Genomic DNA, 19,051 nt, shown 5'->3' with positions numbered 1-19,051 from the left:
TGGTATTTTCATTGATTATTCGTCGGAGGAATTTAGTTCTATCCATTTTTTTTCACCAATGGAAAGAAGGCAAAAAAGGAAGGTGATCACTTAAGCTCGTGAAAATTACACCGGATGTTATTTTATTTAAAGGTAAATTAGTAAAGCACAAGTCAAGAACATAAAAGCTAGAACCTGGTCTGGTCCGTGGATTGGAGCCGCGCAGGTCGCCCTGCTTCCAGCTTTGATCCCACCACTACCGCTAGGGTGCCCCGGAGATCCGCGCCGCCTGCTTTAATATAACCTCAGGTGCTCTCCCGATGCCTCCGTTTGCCGGTTACATGTGCCCTCCTGGAGCAGTGCTTGTAAAAAATGCAATTTATCCTCGCGACTAACAAAGCGACCCGGGACATATACAACACCAGTCGGAACCTTGCCCTTTCAGACACAGCGATCACCAAATGGGGCGTCCGTGGCCACTGCCTCACCTGCACGGGCAGCCATCGGTGGAGCGTAAACAAATGGGACCGCATTCCAAAATGCCGGCGTGTCTAGGGGAGAAACGCATACAACACGCACTAAGAAACCTCCTTCGTTGTTCCTAGGCAGACTCACATATTCAAGGAACAAAGTACCCCAGATTTTTTCTCTCGCCTCCGCTCTCACTCGCGCCTGCGCTGAAACGTCGAGCGCCGTGAAAAGCGCCACGACCCGCTGTACCTACTAGCAATTGTAAAAACGCCACCCGGTACGTCCACAGCGCACGCAGAACCCGTAGCAACTTCCATAGTAGGTCAACCTCGTGAATTTCTCTCGGTGGCGCCGCTTCGCCGCAAGCTTGGTGGCGCCACCCACCGCCCCGTTCCAGAGGGGACACTCATAACATCCATCCATCCATCCATCCATCCATCCATCCATCCATCCATCCATCCATGCATCCATGCATCCATGCATCCATCCATCCATCCATCCATCCATCCATCCATCCATCCATCCATCCATCCATCCATCCATCTCAGAGCGCTCCTCTGTACTTTTCCCGGCGCGTGGTTCTTTGCTCCACCTCCAGGCGCCTTCCTCCTCCAGGCGCCTTCCACCTCCAGGCGCCTTCCTCCTCCAGGCGCCTTCCACCTCCCTGCGCCTTCCACCTCCAGGCGCCTTCCTCCTGCGGCGCTCGCTTCGCTCGAAGCGACGAACACACAATCCCGTCGATTTCACATACGGGGCATGTACGCTTGCGCGTAAAAAATTGTGATCTCTTTCTTTTTTGTCAGGTATATTTTAAAGTGCAATTTCGTTTGCACCGTGGGTAGACTACTTGGTAGGTGTTTAACGTGGCGCTCAGTGATCAAGAAGCTTTTGTTTCAGGCCAGCGGTCTGAGATGACGCAGCGGTAACTTTCCGAGCAGTTTACCTCCAAAAGACCGAAACATGCAACTTATATATATATATATATATATATATATATATATATATATATATATATATATATATATTGTTCGTCGCTGCAAATAAAGGGGCGCCCACGCCGAAATGGCGAGCTAAGAGACCTGAAAAATAACCGCGGTTACCATTAAAAAACACGGCTTAAGGAAAGCTGAACGTACATGCCGTCAAAAAAGAACAAATCTCAAATAATTCGAAAATTAAAAAAAAAAGATGACAAAGTTAGCAGGCGCCGGTAAAACTAGGCTCACCTTTTCTGTTCCGCTAGAATGTAGTAAAGCGGCTGAATACCGTTTCCGCGCGGATAACTTCTGAGCAGCTGCAAGAGTAAAATCACGAAAGCGGGCCTCCAGAGAGTAGCGGACGTTGATGTCGCATGAATGACCTAACCGGAGGCAGGTACACATGACTGGCGTAAATTATTTTTCTTGTCTACTTTTGTTGTAACAATGCGTATAACATTTTCTTTGTGGGCGCCGCTTTGACTCTAGGGGACGCATGTGATTATCCTGAGTTTATGGTCGGTTAGCGCATTGAAGCGATCGTGCCAGCGATAGCCACGCGTGCACTTTTTTTTGGCAAAGTTTTATGTTTATTTCTCCCTGCGTGTCTTCAGTCGCACCTAGTGTATTTAATTTGTATGTGCGTGCGTAAACGTAGTTTTAGCGGCCAAGCGAGCACCACGCTCTTTCTTACGAGAGGCCGTCCTCTGTGTCTTTGGCACGTATATATTCCCCCGCCTGTAGTGCGGCAAGGGCGACGACGATACGCAGACATATCGGCGCTTGTAAAAATACCTAAAAAGCAAGAAGAAGAAGCAGTGACTAGCGCGCGCTATAAAAATGATGGTGTTTTACGTGCCAGAACCACTTTCTGATTATGAGGCACGCCGTAGTGGAGGATTCCGGAAATTTCGACCAACTGGGATTCTTTAACGTGCACCAAAATCTAAGCACACGGGTGTTTTCGCAATTCGCCCCCATCGAAATGCTGCCGCCGTGGCCGGGATTCGATCCCGCGACCCCGTGCTCAGCAGCCTAATACTACAGCCACTGAGCAACCACGGCGGATTAGCGCGCGCTATTAGAGCAGCCCATACTTGTAACTGTTCCGGCTTGCGTGTCGATGTGTCCCTCGAATGTCGTGACGCCGCGACAATATATATATATATATATATTGCTAAAAATTCTTGGAGGTGGTTTTGCCTCTCAGGGCTCTTAATTGTTTGACTTCTCGTTCCCGATAGGCCGAGAATTGTATGGTCCAAAAAGTCACTGTAGACTTGCTTTTATTCACAGGGTTTTCCCTTTTTCCCGTGGCGCTCTGCGTACACCTGATGTGAAGACTTTCTTTTTTCCTTTTTATTTCTTCTACTATCTCTCTTCCTTATTCTTTCGTCAAAGTTGTGGTCGTTAATTTTTTTTAGAAGGCTTGTTGAATGCCTGTTTTCTTTCTTATATCGGGCTTCTATGTTTTGTGAGTAAAGTGTTGTCGATGATTGAGGTGTCGAACATATTTAGCTTTAATCTTCAGACATGGAGGAGGAAACAAGTGAGAGAGAGAAGGAAAGGCAATGAGGTTAGCAATGCAATGTGGTTAGCAGTCTGGTTTGCTACCCTACACATGCTGAAGGGGCAATAAGTCGATACGGGCACAAGTGGGAAATTGTACGACATGTAGGCTATCCCGTCAGGGTTTTGTTAGTAGGGTATCATAGGAATACGATTAATAGTGGGCAATACTGGGAATGTCGGCGGCTTTGGAATTAGAAAAAAAATGTGCGGAAAAATGGAGTCAAAGTAACTACGCGGTCGCGCTTGATGCATTTTTTTCTTTCTTTCTTTTGGATCATTGGTCTTGCTTGCATGTGGGTTATGTTTTAAACGTCTTTGGAGACCGATGTTTACAGTGGTGCCATGGTAAGCGGCCATGCAAGCGAGAAACCGGTATCATCCTATCATTGTAACCACAGAAGCCTATGTCGCCATCTTGTTAGCTATGATTGTCTCAGAGGGCTGCTGGAGGCGCTCTGATTGGCTCAAAGTATCGCCATTAAAGAATTCGACAATATGGCAGAAATATACTGTGTCTAGTATAGCACCTTCCTCCCCTCGACTAGACCTCCCCCCCCCCTCTCCCCCCGGTGGGTGCTGCGGTCACGACCCGAGGTTGGCAACTAACACGGAATGCGTTGAGCACGTCACTGCCTGTGTCATCACGAACGTCAGGTACTTAGTAGCAGAACCGTTTTTGAGGCTAAATTACTGGGAATTCATCTACTGCGGGAGTTGGCCGGCAAAGTTGGAAGACCTTTACTTGTTATAATTGTACAACACTATATATACTATAATTAAGTGGTATACTCGGTTCTTATTTTTTCTTCTGCGACTGGAATGACAAAGACATTTACTTAACGACGCTTCTCCACGCTGGTTCACTTCATGAGACTTCCCGTCACTCTGTGTCCTGTGCTTATGCAGAAATGGCAGCTATGTTTATACTCCCGATGCCGGGACCACTACCTTTAAGTATTCCTCCGGACGTTACCCACATGGAGAAATGCCAAGTCTCTAGGCATCGATCTCGCATTTCCGAAGCCAACGGACGCGCTATTCTGACACAACACTGACGTCTCGTTAATCACCCTCCTGCCGCACAAGCTGTCTTCGACACTTAACTAGGAAATGTACTGGAAGCGGTCAGGGCCCTTCGAGAAGCAACTAGCGAAACCACAGCCTTCTTACATTTCCCCCTAAAGCGATGACGTCGAAATGAATAGTAACGTTAACGTCAGTTACTTTTTATCTGTCTTCGCTTCAACCTTTTTGAACGTTTACGGTTGTGCTCGTTGAGTCTTATTATTTGTGAGGTCGTACGCCCATCGTCACAATTTATCAAATCAACCTTGTTGCGCTGAAAGTTTCAGCACAGTGTGGTGCTGAAAGCTTGACGCTAATGGGCATAGGATGGATATCGATTGCCGCCTGCCCCTTAATGTAGCACAATAGGTCGATTAAAAGCACAAAAATAAAACGCACGCCCCAACAGGTCATCGTCCTTCAACAAAGCGAGACTAATGCCCAAAGTTACTCGCCTGCTGTATGTCGCATATGTTAAGATAAATAATGAACTCATAGTTTTCATCACCGTGGAGGTTGTTTTTCTCACAAATATGAAAAAAAAAAGCTGAACGCGTGAATGAGTAAAAAAAGTTTACGACATTCACTTATGCTTGTGTTTAACGGCGTACGCTGTGGTTTCTAACAATAGAGTATTTTCAAGCGCTGTCCTGAATACATCTGCCTCTTTCAAAGGGCATCATGGATTAACGCTGGCCTGTCCCAGATTTTTCTCGTAACATGAACCAAAATGTAAAAACGTGCTATATTTAGGTGAATGACACCAATGGCATACATGCAGCGGTCGACTTGTGTTGCACAGAATTTTTAATATGATTAGTCAGCTAATTTTCAAAATTTAATTATGCAAAACTTTTAGTGAGCTTTAGGGTACAGGCTGTGTAGGGAAAGCAGTAGCGCGTGCTCAGAAAAGATCCAATCACATTGTTCAATGAAGTTGTCGTTAACCTGGTTTCCCTTCGCGGGCTCTGAAGAAACTCCGCAAAGTATGAAGAAGGACAAAAAAAAAGGGCATGGAAGTTTCGCCCGAACCCGAACCATTGAAAGCGACAGCGAGGTTTAGCGTAGCGTTCGAGCTCCTCACTCCGTGTTCTAATGCTACGTCGAGGCACGGCCAGCCCGGAAAGCGCGTCTCTCGTTGAAACGCGACACGCACCTCGGTGGTGCCCTAGATGAGACCCACGAAAAAAACCGCCGGCGTTGTTTGTCAGCGTCAATTGAAAGGGTAATATAGATTTATAGCTTGACGCTTACTGTGGGTTCCGCTCAGATCACTGTAGTACGTGTCATCACGGTGTAGTGTGCACACATTTGCTGAACATACACATTAGCGAGTGCGTGTGTGCCTGTGTGTGCGCAGGCCCACAGCACCGAAAGCCAGAACGCTGACGTGGCTGAGGCAGAGCCGATTAGGTGGAGCGTGGTGATGCGTCCACATGGCTCCGTCCTTTCTGCAGCCAAGTGCTCTGCGGGCCTGTGGCGGCCTTCTAACCCATAGAGTTTCTCACTACATTACCTAGAGGGACACCTGGCGCTGCTGCGCTGTGGTATGCATGGGAATGACGGTATATAGTGACTTCGGATTGGCATCGCTCTCGGAGAGCCAGGCAAGCACCGGTCCGTCTGTCACAATTATTCATTTTCTACTAAAACAGCACGTAAAAAGCTGTTAATTAGCTTGATTATTACAAAAAAACATGTTTTGTTTAACAATGAGAACTTGTTATTGCATGTACAATTATATGATACGTAAGAAGTATCAGCGGGCCGCTAAATTTGGAGGACAGACGACAAGATTCGCGCTCGCTTTGAAGCAGTTTGCCGTCCGTTCTCCCGTGGTTGTGGTGTTGGGCTGCTGCGCACGAGGTCGCGGGATCAAATTCCGGCCACGGCGGCCGCATTTCGATGGGGGCGACATGTGAAAACACCCGTGTACTTGGATTTAGGTGCACGTTAAAGAACCCCAGGTGGTCGAAATTTCCAGAGTGCTCCACTACGGCGAGCCTCATAATCAGAAAGTGTTTTTGGCACGTAAAACCCCATAATTTTTTTAATTTTTTCAAAGGAAATGTTAAAAATGTAATTTAATTTAATTTTAAATTTAAAGACTTGGGAGGTTAATCAGAGATTATCTCCGGTTGGCTGCCCTATAATGGGGGAGGGACAAGGGAATGCGATAAGTGAGAGAGAGAAGGATAAAAAAATGTAAAAAAGAAATTTAAAACCAACACACACACACACAAAATGTGTGTGTGAGTGAGTCAAAGGCGCTCGCACAAGCCAGGTGCTCTCCGAAAGCAGAGAAGTGCCTTCGCTGCCTTCTGAACCGATGACCGGGGGGGGGGGGGGCGATATTCTAGTATTTTCTGTTCACTCGGAAGACAATCTAGTTTCCCGAATGCGTTGGACATAGGCTGTCTTTCTGCTTCCGGAGGAGGACACTGGCACAATCGGAGTGCAATAGTTTTAACGAGAGCGTTGTAAAACATCCTTTACACTGACATGTCATGGAAGAAGCACTACTTTTACACCCCGAGCGAGAGATGGCGGACTGTGTGAGAAGTTTTGACTGTGCTTTGTGTGACGTCGAATGTGTTAGTGGGACCTTGATACTGCTTATGACTTAAGTGGCTCCTTCGCAGTCTGTGTGGCAGCGCCCACAGCAGCAGTTCTGCACTGACGTTTTCTTTCATCCGTCGCGCCACTTTTCCGCTCCCATGGTACAGGGTAGCCAGCCGGAGATATCCTCAGGTTAACCTCCCTGTCATTTCATTGCTTTTCTCTCGCTCTCTTTCTCTAGAAGTCAGGAGCGAAAACACCTCGCCCGCTGGCGCTTAAACGTGTGCGTTGCACTCGAGTCGTAAACGTCCTATGAGTTCATATTTTAAAGCGATAGCTTTCCTTGGCACTTCTCCCCACTTTGCGGTTTGTCACTTTCTGACCTTTTATGGCCAACATTTCACACTAGGTGGCACTAGCTGTTGCTAGAAATTAATAAATCAATAAGTAAAAAAGTTACGATGGTTGGTTTCGAACCCCGGCTCGCAGCGCAAAAATTCGATGCTCTAGCATTAGACCATGAGGACTTACCTGAAAAGGACGGATAAACTCTTTCAAGCCAACGCTTGACATGCTTGTTGCGTTAAGCACGTCGCATCGATATTGCAAAAGCCGGCGTTCTACAGTGCCTTCCAGTGTGAAATCAGCGCTTTTTCTGACACTCGATCGCACTATGGGGACCACTGGGAGTCACTGGGACACCAGTGATAACGCTAGATAAGAGCTGGGTCACACTGGACGAGATGCTGGTTTCACTGGTATGACACTGGGGCGCCATAGTCTTTCGCCTTTTGTGCGAAACTGCGGCTTTTAATGTTCTCGAAGGCAGTGTTCTCCTGAAAAATTTACGAAAAAGCCTCACGTAGGAATTACTTCGTAGGTTGCTAACGGCTATCCATAGGTAACGTTGTTGCAATGGAACGAAGACAAACAGTAGTGCACGCTTTAGTTTACTAAAGCTTAATAAACCCAAGATCATATTTTTAATGTTGCTCGACCCACTTCCTTGAATATGACGGCCTGGCCTCCCAAACTAAGTAACTTACGTAATAGGAATATACCGAATTTTGTGCGCCGATTTCCGTTTCTGTCTCTTCAAATCTTATTTCCCCTTCGCATCGTGCAGAATAGACAACAGGACTTTTTTTTCTGATTAATCTCCCTGTCTTTCTTTCGTTTACATATGTCTTTACGGAATAGGTCCCACGTAGTAACCTATGCATGAACCATTTGCATCGCCTGGAACCTTCGCTGCGACTCCTCATTACATTTGGACTTTGTCGAATCGGGACAACTGGCATTTACCAATTGTGAACATTATGCGGCATTTACGACATATGTTCTTTGCCACTGTTCTCGTTATAGCACGCAAAGGCGGTCGCTCGCAACAACGCGAGCATGCCTCGAAGACCGGCCGCTGTCGAAGCAATGTGGTCGTCGCAAAAGACGGCGACGAATGCGCTGTTGAAGTTGGTTCAACTTCTAGTGGCTGTCGAAAGACTCTCACATCCTTCGTTCTTTATTTTTCCCTCTTTCTCTCCCCGCCTTGAACATGCGCTTCGTTGAAGCCGGCGACATGCTGTGGTTGTAGCCAACATTCCCAATCAATCAATCATTTGATCGATCAGTCAGTCGGTCGGTCGGTCGGTCGGTCGGTCGGTCGGTCGGTCGGTCGGTCGGTCGGTCGGTCGGTCGGTCGGTCGGTCGGTCGGTCGGTCAGTCAGTCAGTCAGTCAGTCAGTCAGTCAGTCAGTCAGTCAGTCAGTCAGTCAGTCAGTCAGTCAGTCAGTCAGTCAGTCAATCAATCAATCAATCAATCAATCAATCAATCAATCAATCAATCAATCAATCAATCAATCAATCAATCAATCAATCGAATCTCCGCTTTTAATATTTTGGTCTCCCCTCACCCCTCACCCGCTTTTGACGGACTGGATGTGCCTTATCAGGTCTGCTACGGTTCCACGTTACTCCCATGTTCGCTATATCGGAAGCAAATTGACATTTGTTACCAGTGTGGCCGCCTCGGACACCGTATGGACGTTTGTCCCTACCCAAATAACAAGATATGCCGGGGCTGCGGTGTCCGCAACCCCCCCGCCGACCATAACTGTAACCCTAAGTGCTCGCTCTGTGGTGGTCCCCATCTCACCGCGGACAAAAGCTGTGCCGCTCGATATAAAACCCCGTACGTCATCCGCAAGCGTATCGGAGAACGACGAACAACCAGCCAAGCCACCTATAAACAAACCGGCCCCTCCACCCTCAGCACCAGAACCAGGCCACGCTCCCGCACACCGTCAAGGGGGAGCCGTTCCCGCTCCAGAACTCCATCTCGATCCAGGCAACAACGCTCAAGATCCCGGTCTGCATCGGCTTCACGCATCACATCTACCAACAACAGCAAGGTGAGCTTCGCAGACGCTCTCATGGGCACCTCGCGAGAGGGTCGTAAGATCGACAACACACAAGTCACCTACCCTCCTCTTTCACCAGAAAACCCAGAAATAGCTCAGCTTAAGCGCGAGAACGCCATCCTACGTGATCTCCTAACTAAACTCTCGCAGGAGGTTAGAGACCTCAAACAGTCCCAAACACCAGCCCCTACACCTATCGCACAGAACGTCCCTGCCGCTAGTCAGGAGGCCCCCTCGACTCCCGCCCCCAAGAAGAGAGCCCTGCAAGATGGAGCCACGGGACAGGTCCGCTCTGAAGTTAAAGACATGCTCATCTCACTTCAAACAACTATTAGCACTTTCCAACATGCTCTGGACTCCATCCAGCAAGCCTTCATTGGTATTGTCCAACGCGTGACCAACCTGGAAACTCATATTCTCACGCCTCCTAGCCATGCCGCCCCCGTCTGCGACCCTTCCGGTACGCCGATGGCGACATCCACCATCTCCCACCATGGCTCACACTAATCAAGACGCCCTCATTTGGCAGTGGAACTGCCGAGGCTTTCATCAAAAACAACCAGTGCTCAATCAATACCTACGCCAACATACCCGCCGCCCGGATGCTATCCTACTTCAAGAAACCAACAACGCCCCGACCACGCTCCCCGGTTATCAAACCTTCCATACCACCCACCCTCTTCGCCGGGTCTCCACCCTAGTACGGCGTCGTATTCCTGTTATTGAACATGATCTCAATAGTCCTCACATCGAACATCTATTCCTCGAATTAATTCCCAATCGTAAACGGAAAGAATGCATCTTCCTTCTGAACATATACAATAGCCCCAAGGATAAAGCAAGGTGTCGCTTCCTCACCCTCTTTAAGAAGGCTCTTCACGTAGCTGGAGCGCACCCCCTACTCATCGGCGGTGATTTCAACCTCGCCCATACAGGCTGGGGCTACGTTCGCACGGAAGCTGCAGCTCGCAACCTCTGGCAAGATTACCACGACTTAGGCCTTACGCTCATCACGGATCCCTCCTTTCCTACACGCCTCGGTACTTCCACTACCCGGGACTCTACCCCCGACCTCACCTTCATCAAACATATCACCAATGCACACTGGACCAATACCCAGCAAGACCTGGGCAGCGACCATTATATCCTCGCTCTCTCTTTACCCCAACTCGCTGCCGCCCCTGCCCCCACTAAAGAATTCACCATTACCGACTGGGATGTTTTTCGAAAAATACGCATAGGTTCTACCTCAGCAGAAGGCATTACCGACATTAACACCTGGATGCAAGCTCTACGCACTGATGTTCAAACGGCCACTCGGGTGGTAACTACAGATGCCTCAGTTGAACGCATGGATAGCCGCCTCGCCCATCTTCTGGAGGCTAAAGCCTCCATCCTAGCTCGATGGAAGGGGCAGCGCCTAAACCGTCGCCTCAGAAGCAAGATCTCGAAACTGAACACAGCCATCGAGGAGCATTGTCAAATCCTCAGCCGGCAACAATGGACTGAGCTGTGTAACACGGTGGATGGACAACTTCATCGCCCTTCCTCGTGGCAACTCCTCAAACATCTGCTTGACAATACCACCACCCGCACCACCCAACAGGATCGGCTGCAGAAGCTCCTTTATACGGAGACCCTTAAGCAAGGTCCACAACAGGTGCTTGACTACCTCTGCACCAGATATATCTCCAGGGGACAAGTCAGTCCACACAGCAATTACATCGGTAGACCCAACCCAACACTAGACGCCGATTTCAGCGTATCTGAAATACACGCCGCTCTACGCAAGCTTAACGGTCGTTCTGCTCCAGGGCCAGACGGGGTCACTAACAAAAGCCTTCGCAATCTCGATGACGAGTCCGTGTCCCATCTGACTGACTACATCAACGATTGCTGGCGCAGTGGTGCCCTTCCAGCCGCCTGGAAGACTGCCAACGTTATCTTAATCCCAAAGCCTGGCAAACCATCTAGCCTCAATAACTTAAGGCCCATCTCCCTCACTTCATGCGTAGGCAAGGTGATGGAACACGCCTTCTTAGCACGCATCAACAGTCACCTCGAGGACAACTCTCTCTATCCCCACACCATCATTGGATTTCGCCCTCACCTTTCTACTCAAGACGCTATGTTGCAGCTCAAACATCAAGTGCTCAACGATCGTTCTCGTAACATGAAAGCCATTCTCGGACTCGACCTCACTCAAGCCTTTGATAACATTTCCCATGCAGCTATCCTTGATCAGGTCTCCAACCTCCAGCTGGGAGAGCGAGCCTACAATTACATCCGTGACTTTCTCTCCAATCGCACGGCTACCCTCTCGGCCGGGGATTTACGATCAGACCAGCTTCCCCTTGGCAGCAAAGGCACCCCGCAAGGTTCCGTTATCTCTCCCATGCTCTTTAACTTAGTCATGATTGGCCTTGCCAAGCAGCTACAGCAAGTCGACAATATCAACCATACCATCTACGCCGACGACATCACCATCTGGTCGTACCGAGGCAGTGATGGTCAAGTGGAATCGGCCCTCCAAACGGCGATTGACACGGTTGAAGCCTATCTCCAAGGGACTGGACTGCGCTGTTCGCCGGCTAAATCGGAGCTTCTGCTATACAAGCCCATTCAGCGGGGTCGCCCTCCCAAACACCAATCTGATCACCGACCCTGTGACGCCATCACCCTACGCCTTCAAGATGGCAGTCCTATCCCAAACGTCCCTAGTATCCGGGTTCTTGGTCTCACCATCTCTACCAACGGCTCCAACGCCTTGGCTCTCAACAAGATCTGTGCCCAATCTCAAAACACCCTACGACTTCTTAAACGTATATCTAACCGTCGAGGAGGACTCAAAGAAGAAAGCCTTCTCCGACTCGTCCAATCCTTTGTCATATGCCACATCACCTACGTTGCTGCGTACCTCAACTGGTACCGGGCTGAGCAGAACAAGCTCGACACCCTCATACGAGGGGTCTACAAGCAAGCACTTGGTCTCCCACATTGCACCAGCACTGAACTCTTCAACCAACTGGGAGTTCACAACAACCTTTCCGAACTCATTGAAGCCCAACAACGCTCTCAGCTTGAACGGCTCACCCATACTGAAACGGGGCGCTTTATTCTGTCCACGCTTGGCTTCACCTACCATCAGCAACAGGGCCCCAAACAACCGATCCCGACCGACATCCGTAGCTCGATCTACATAGACCCTATCCCTAGGAATATGCACCCTGAATATAACAGGGCCCGGCGCCAAGCTCGGGCCGGAGCTATCATAAAAGCCCTTGCCAACGTACCTGGCGTCACATTTGTTGATGCAGCCCGATACTCCCATGGCACACGATTTGTGGCCGTTGCCACACGTGATGGAGCCCTACACCATGCCTGCAGCGTCACTACCCCCACTGCAGAGACGGCTGAAGAAGTGGCCATCGCCCTGGCCACTTTAGATCCCACCTGTCACACCATAGTGTGTGACTCTCGCTCAGCCGTTATTAACTTCAGCAAAGGGCGTATTTGTCCCCAAGCTCTTCGCATCCTCTGCCAGGCACCACATTCTGAAGACAACATCATCTCCCTAACATGGATCCCGGCCCATGCGGGCCCTGTCCACCCACACCTCCCCAATCTCAACGAGGTCACCCACTCCATTGCGCGAGGCCTAGTCAACCGCGCCGGAGTCACTGGAGATGAGTTGGACACCAGGGACAGTCTGACAACTTATAACGATCTTGTTAAGGCCTTTTACCTGAGTCGCCGAATCTTCCCCCCGCCTCACCCAAAGTTCAGCCGGGCGCAGGCTACCACCCTGCGTCTACTACAAACAAACACGTACCCTTCACCCGCCCGCCTCCACCTTATATTTCCGGACGTCTACACTACCCCCAACTGCCGGTGCTGTGGAATTCACCCGGCTACGCTTTCGCATATGCTATGGGAGTGCCCAGCACAGTACGCACAGACTAACACTACGACTCTCTCGGCGAGGTTGCATGAGGCTCTGCGGAGCTCCACCCTCGACGACCAAACCTGGGCGACCCAGCACGCCCGCGAGGCGGCGGCGAGGCAAGCCCTCGACGTCCCTTCGTGGGAGGCGTAGGCCCGGCCACCATAAAGTGCTGGTTCTGCAATAAAAGTTTATTCCTCCTCCTCCTCCCTCACCCCTCCCCCACGGTAAGGTAGCAGACCTGATGTGTGTCATCCGGTTAACCTCCTAGCTTTTCTGACTTCATTTTTACCTTTATATGTCTACGTAAATATGGTAGGGCAAAAACATCTGCTTTAAATTTATAAAGCTACCGGGCTTTCACTTTACAAAGGCCAATTGTTGATGTGTAAGGCGCATAAAAATTAAAAAAGATGTTCTATAGACGCAATGTTGTGAACACATGCATATTGCGTTGTGCTTCTATTATAAGTCTACTGTTAGATTTTGTTCTTTGCGTAGGAAACCTTGGCAACGTATTGCAACGGACGGCAACGGCTGCGGACAGTTACAATGTTGCGTAGAGATTCCACAACCACTGCTGGCATAGAAGCGTGGCGTCACCAACAAGCTCGACGGACCAGCAGAAGGACGATTCGTCATGGGATATAGACAGGATGAGGAGGAAGCAGCAGCCCGAGCGCTATCGCAGAAGGACATCCAGTCCAATCCAGCGGCACCACTGACAGCGCCACCTCAAGCGACACCAAGGTTGTCTGACTGTATAAAGGTATGGCTTTCTTTGATTTCACTTGATTTGCGGAGCGTGATGTCGCCATGTCGATATGTGCCCGCGGCGGCCCTATTTCGACGGGGTGCGTAATGTAAACGCAGTCGTTTATAGCGACCTTCGAGTGCACGGTAAAGGATCCCAAATGAAGCTCTCCACTGTGGCGTTTCCCCCATAGCCTGTTTCCACGAAATAATTGTAGCCTGTGGAGAACTCCTCTACTTGAGGAATACCAGCTCTGCACTGAAGTCTGTCGTGCATCAGCGTGGTAATTTGAGCCGACGTAGTTTGCCGGCTCGTTTAAAGAACACGCGGACAACTTCCATTAAAGACCGCAGTGCGGATCAAACCTTGGCCCTCGCAATACCGCTAATAGCGGACGACCTGGAAGTAACCTGATCTCCAATCGAACGGATGCCACTGGAACAAGTACTTCGAAGGTTGATTGCACTGCGGATAGCGACAAACTTTCGTCGATATGTTTGCGATGCTGCTTTATGGTCAGGAACAAATGCCTTCCGATATTAGGTTACTCCTACTGCAGGTTGATTCACATTTCGAGGCACTGTAATCTCGTGTGAATGCCCTTGAATCTTCTCTGCCAGTAGAGAACTCTGTGCAAATACGCAATTAAATCTGTTCTTTGGTTGAGAAACTTAACACCACTGCCTCAAGCATAAATATCAAAGATAAGCAGCTTCGGAATAACTTTACTGACACAATAAGCTTGTTTTGAGCGTTGATGATTTGGAAAATCGTTCGCGTAGAAATAACGTCATCCTACATGGATTACCTGAAGTACAAGATGAAAACAACGACGCCCTGCTTTTAAGGGTCTCTCTGTGGCCCTGGGATGTGCCTAAAATTCAATGCCCACGCATTGAAAGATTGCACAGAATTGGTGAAACTCGCGGGACTAATGCACGTTTTGTGATCATTACGTTACCGGATTTCAATGAGAAAATACAGGTGCTCAGGAATTCACCCAAGCTCAAAGACACTAGCTACACCATTAGAGAAGGTTTTTTACCCGTGTGTGCATAATCCGTAGGAAGCTATGGGATGCTATCACACACATCCTTTCGTAACAATGCGCCTTCCGTGCGGATACGCTTTGATCATGCGTTAATTGATAACCTACAACTGGGATGAATATACTAACAAACTTGTTGAAACATAAAAATGCACGTCAGGCGCTGCCACACACAACTCCACTCGTAACAGTAGATGTCGTTAAAGCAGGGAGAACAGCCTACGCGGTGGTGGTGTTCTCTTCGCAGCTCCTCACCAATTACTTTGCTCTCTCGTTGAATTAACTCCCTTAGAAATGCTCTGGATGTGCTCTAAAGTCACCATTCCACACGTACTAATGGGTATCTGCTATCGTCCACCCGGCGCTGACTCGTCATTCATATCATTGTTCCATGACGCTATGTGACCCATTACCACTGCCTATCCAAGTTTCCCATTCTGCTTTTCGGTAGTTTTAGTTTTTCTTCCATGGACTGGTCTGATGTAGCAACTACTTCATCAAGAAACAACTTGTCTACCGAGTTCTCGAACACATGTCTTAACTTCGGCTTATCCCAAATAATCAGTAAGTCAACGCGCACGACTACCCATTCTTCCAACACTTTCGACCTTATATTAATGACATATCCCGATAATTTTTCCGTTATCACATACTTACCTGGCTTTAGCGATCACGTAGCCATCCACAGTAGGTTCCCTTGTAATCTACTCACCAGTAAAAGAGCTAAAAAGGCACTTACCCTTAACAATAAAGGCGACTACATGAGTCTAAGTAATGAACTAGCAAAGTTTTGTGATCGTTTTACATCTGTTTTTCACTCACGGATCGTCGAGTCAAATTGGCAGCTATTCAATTCTGAAACGACGAGTTTAATAAAACTATATATTCGAACTATAAAAATTACTGAACGCGCGCGCTCTCCATGGTTCAATACAACGTTGAAAATATTTAAAAAGAACGTTTATTTCGCTCAGCTAAGGCCTTGGGTTCTTCCTTGGGATCTTCATTAGCACGGGAAAAGTATGACGCTGCAAAGAAGCATTATAACTCGCTTAAATCCGCAATCAAATGCAATTTCTTTTCCTTTACACTCCCCTCGATGTTACACAGTTATCCGAAACGTTTATGGCGAACCATCAACCCTCATCATGAGAACATAATCTTTGATGACATGGGCAGTATCATACTGGAAAGCGAAGTCGCTAGTATCCTAAACATTATATGCGCTTCGGTTTTTACTAATGACTAAGCTCACAACATGGCCGATATCTTACCATACACTGATACCCGTATGAATAACATTATGTTTGAACCACCTGGCATTGTGAAAATAATTCATTCACTAAAGAATTCATCGTCAACCGGAATTGATGAAATAAATGCCAAGGAACTAAAAGACAAAATACCATTCCAGCATCATTCTTTCCAGAATTATCCAGCAATCTCAATACGGGCACTGTACCGGTTGAGTGACGTGTTGGCAAGGTATTCCGAATTTCTAAAAGAGGTTCTAGGTCTTGTCGCAAAAACTGTCGCCCTGTTTCAATCACAAGCGTCTGCACCAAATTAAAAGAACACGCGATTTTCTCTAGTGCCATGAAATTTCTATCGCCCATCAACTTTTTCATCCTAACCAATATGGTTTCTGTAAAGGCCATTCCTGCGAGGTGCAGCTCGCTTAATTCTTGCACGTCTTTCACTCATCCCATGATAGTAACATACCTACCTATGCATTCAGCCTTGGCTTCGAACATGCGTTCGATAACGTACCTCATGCTCGTTACTACTCAAGCTATCACGATTAAATCTACACTAATAAGTTCTTAATTCCATTCAAGCATTTTAACATACCGTCATCAGTTCGTCTATGCTATACACATTCATCATTGTTCTGACAAGTCTTATCCGGTGTCCCCCAAGGCACGGTCTTCGGGGCCCTTCTGATTTTAATATCTGTTAACCACCCACCCCTTCCTGTGTCAAGCGAAAATACATCTCTTTGCCAATGATTATGTTCTATTCCGCCCTATAACAGACACGTCCGATATTTCTATCCTCCAGAACGGTCTTCATCATATAGAAGAGAGTGGTGTAAAATTTGGTTAACGTCTCTCAACGCTAATAAAACTCTACTAATTTCATTTCACCGTCGTCGCAACTTTTCAACTCCAGAATACATCATTAACAACTCTCCTATAATTACCGGTGACTGGTTCAAATACCTCGGTGTTCCCATATCCCGTAACCTAACTTGGACAAATCCCGTTAATCAAGTTACTAATTCTGCAAACCGGGTCTTGGGCCACATCCGTCGCACTCTCTCCATTGCGCGTTCCTCTGTTAAGCTTTTCGCATACAACACACTACTCCGTTCAAAACTATATTATGCAAGTGCAATGTATGACCCTTTCCAATTAAACCGAATTAAAGCACTCGAAGCAGTCCAGGATTTAGCAGCTAGATTCATATTGTGTGATTATTCTTACAACTCTAGCATCAAAGCACTAAGAATCACAACTTGATCTACCCGCCCTGACTCAATTCTCGACTAAATCTTTTTCACAAGTTCTTTCACTGTTTGCCACCTAAAAAATGAACTCGTCGTTCGCGTCCTTCGCATGTCGCGCAACACCCATCCAAACGCCGTCGCCCCTCCACGTGCCCACACCACAACATTTCGCCAAGAATTTTAACGCGATAGCGTTAAGGAGCTCATGTCGCAGAAAAGCCGGTGTCGTCAGCGTCGGCGTCCGCGGCGTTGGCCGTGAGCGATAAATCCCGGCAGGCACTTTATGAATAAAAAACAACTTGCAAGATGGGCTGGGTGGGAATCGAACCAGGATCTCCGGAGTGTGAGACGGAGACTCTACCACTCAGCCACGAGTTCCATGCTTCAAAGCGGTGCAAAAGCGCCTCTAGTGAATGCAGTGTTGCCATAGAAACGAGCCGTAGAAAGTTATACTGCGGTGTATATCGGTAATTATGAACATGTAACTTACAGAAATTGCAGTTACACGAGTAGGGAAGTGCGTTTCCGCTACATTTCTTCAGCGCTTTCTGCACACGCAGAGCCATCTTGCGGCAAACACAGAAGATCCCCTCCTCTCAATGTACGGTGCTGCCCCGACAGGTGGCGCGTCACGCGCGCATTGGGGTTGTGCGAGGACAGGTGCGAAGCGCGTCGCGTCCCGGACTCCCTCTCCCCTGACGACATTTCTCCTTGCTCCCACACGGGTTGCAGAATCAAGCGTCCTTCCATTCTTTAGATCGCTATCTCTCTATCTCTCTGCCAGTGCCGATCACAACGTTTGGCTGGCGTGCGTCGTTTCCCCGGGGCTCCGAGACACAGAGTTCTTTGGTTCGTTCCGCTTGCTCAGGCGCACGTTTCGTTGCCGCGCCGAACGCTCCGTTGCTCGACGCTCACCGCGTCCTATGCGGGGCGCCTCGTAAGTGATCGCTGCGCCGTAGCCCATTGTCTTACACCCCTTGGCGGGTCGACGGGAACGCTGTCGCGTTCCACTCTTGAAGGCGAAGCTTAAGCGTCCTCCAATTTTTTTTTTATTCGTACTGTGCGTGGCTACAATTCGCCTTCCGGTGCCATATCGTTACCATCACCGGCCCTGCAGGATTCAAATCTACCGCCGAAGAAATCATGCACAGTGACGTTAACCCATAGGATTATCGTGTATACTGCAACACATCGCTATTATATTACTTATGATGCTCTGTATTCACTAATTGAATTGTATTTATTTGACCTATATACACCAGTCTTTACTCTAATTATGTGATACCCCTGTACCGACACCTCCCCCCCCCCCCCTATGTAATGTCCATTGCGGGACCCTTGAGGCATAATAAGTAAATAAAATAAATAACAAAACTAAAGTCCTCAAAGCTGAGAGGTGATTGTACTAAAACTGCAATGTTTAACCAAGTGAAGGAGGAACTTCGAGGTAAACGTAAATTGGCGGAAAACTTCTATATTAGAGTAAAATTGCGTCAGCTCATTAAATGCAATAAAAAAGAAAGAAATTGGCAATCCATCTTACCTCGTGGGACTGATGATACCACTTTTGTAATTAAGGAGGAGTCTACTAGTAACACCGATAAAATCGCATCTGTCTTGTTTTTCAATCCGTTTTTTCTCAGGATAACCTCAAAGTTCCTCCTTTTCCATATGATATAGCTTCAACAATTAGTGACCTCTCTGTATCACTTGACGGTGTTGTTAATTTAGTGTTAAAACTCGATAGTAAAAAGTTTT

The 19,051-nt window shown here is 48.1% G+C and overlaps 1 long non-coding RNA gene across 2 annotated transcripts in view; it reads left to right on the top strand.

The window, feature by feature from the left end:
* Window positions 1-19,051, top strand: part of LOC139049757 (uncharacterized) — a 158,707-nt gene that overhangs the window by 50,861 nt on the left and 88,795 nt on the right. For both annotated transcript variants that reach the window (XR_011508558.1, XR_011508557.1), the window contains exon 2: window positions 13,484-13,751. This is a non-coding gene — a long non-coding RNA (uncharacterized lncRNA). The remainder of the gene's footprint in view (window positions 1-13,483; window positions 13,752-19,051) is intronic.

This window comes from Dermacentor albipictus, chromosome 9 (genome assembly GCF_038994185.2).
Source record: "Dermacentor albipictus isolate Rhodes 1998 colony chromosome 9, USDA_Dalb.pri_finalv2, whole genome shotgun sequence".
In the NCBI taxonomy this organism is placed as follows: Eukaryota; Metazoa; Arthropoda; class Arachnida; order Ixodida; family Ixodidae; genus Dermacentor; species Dermacentor albipictus.
Note: the sequence above shows the minus strand (reverse complement) of the source record. Positions and strands in the feature narration are given on the sequence as shown.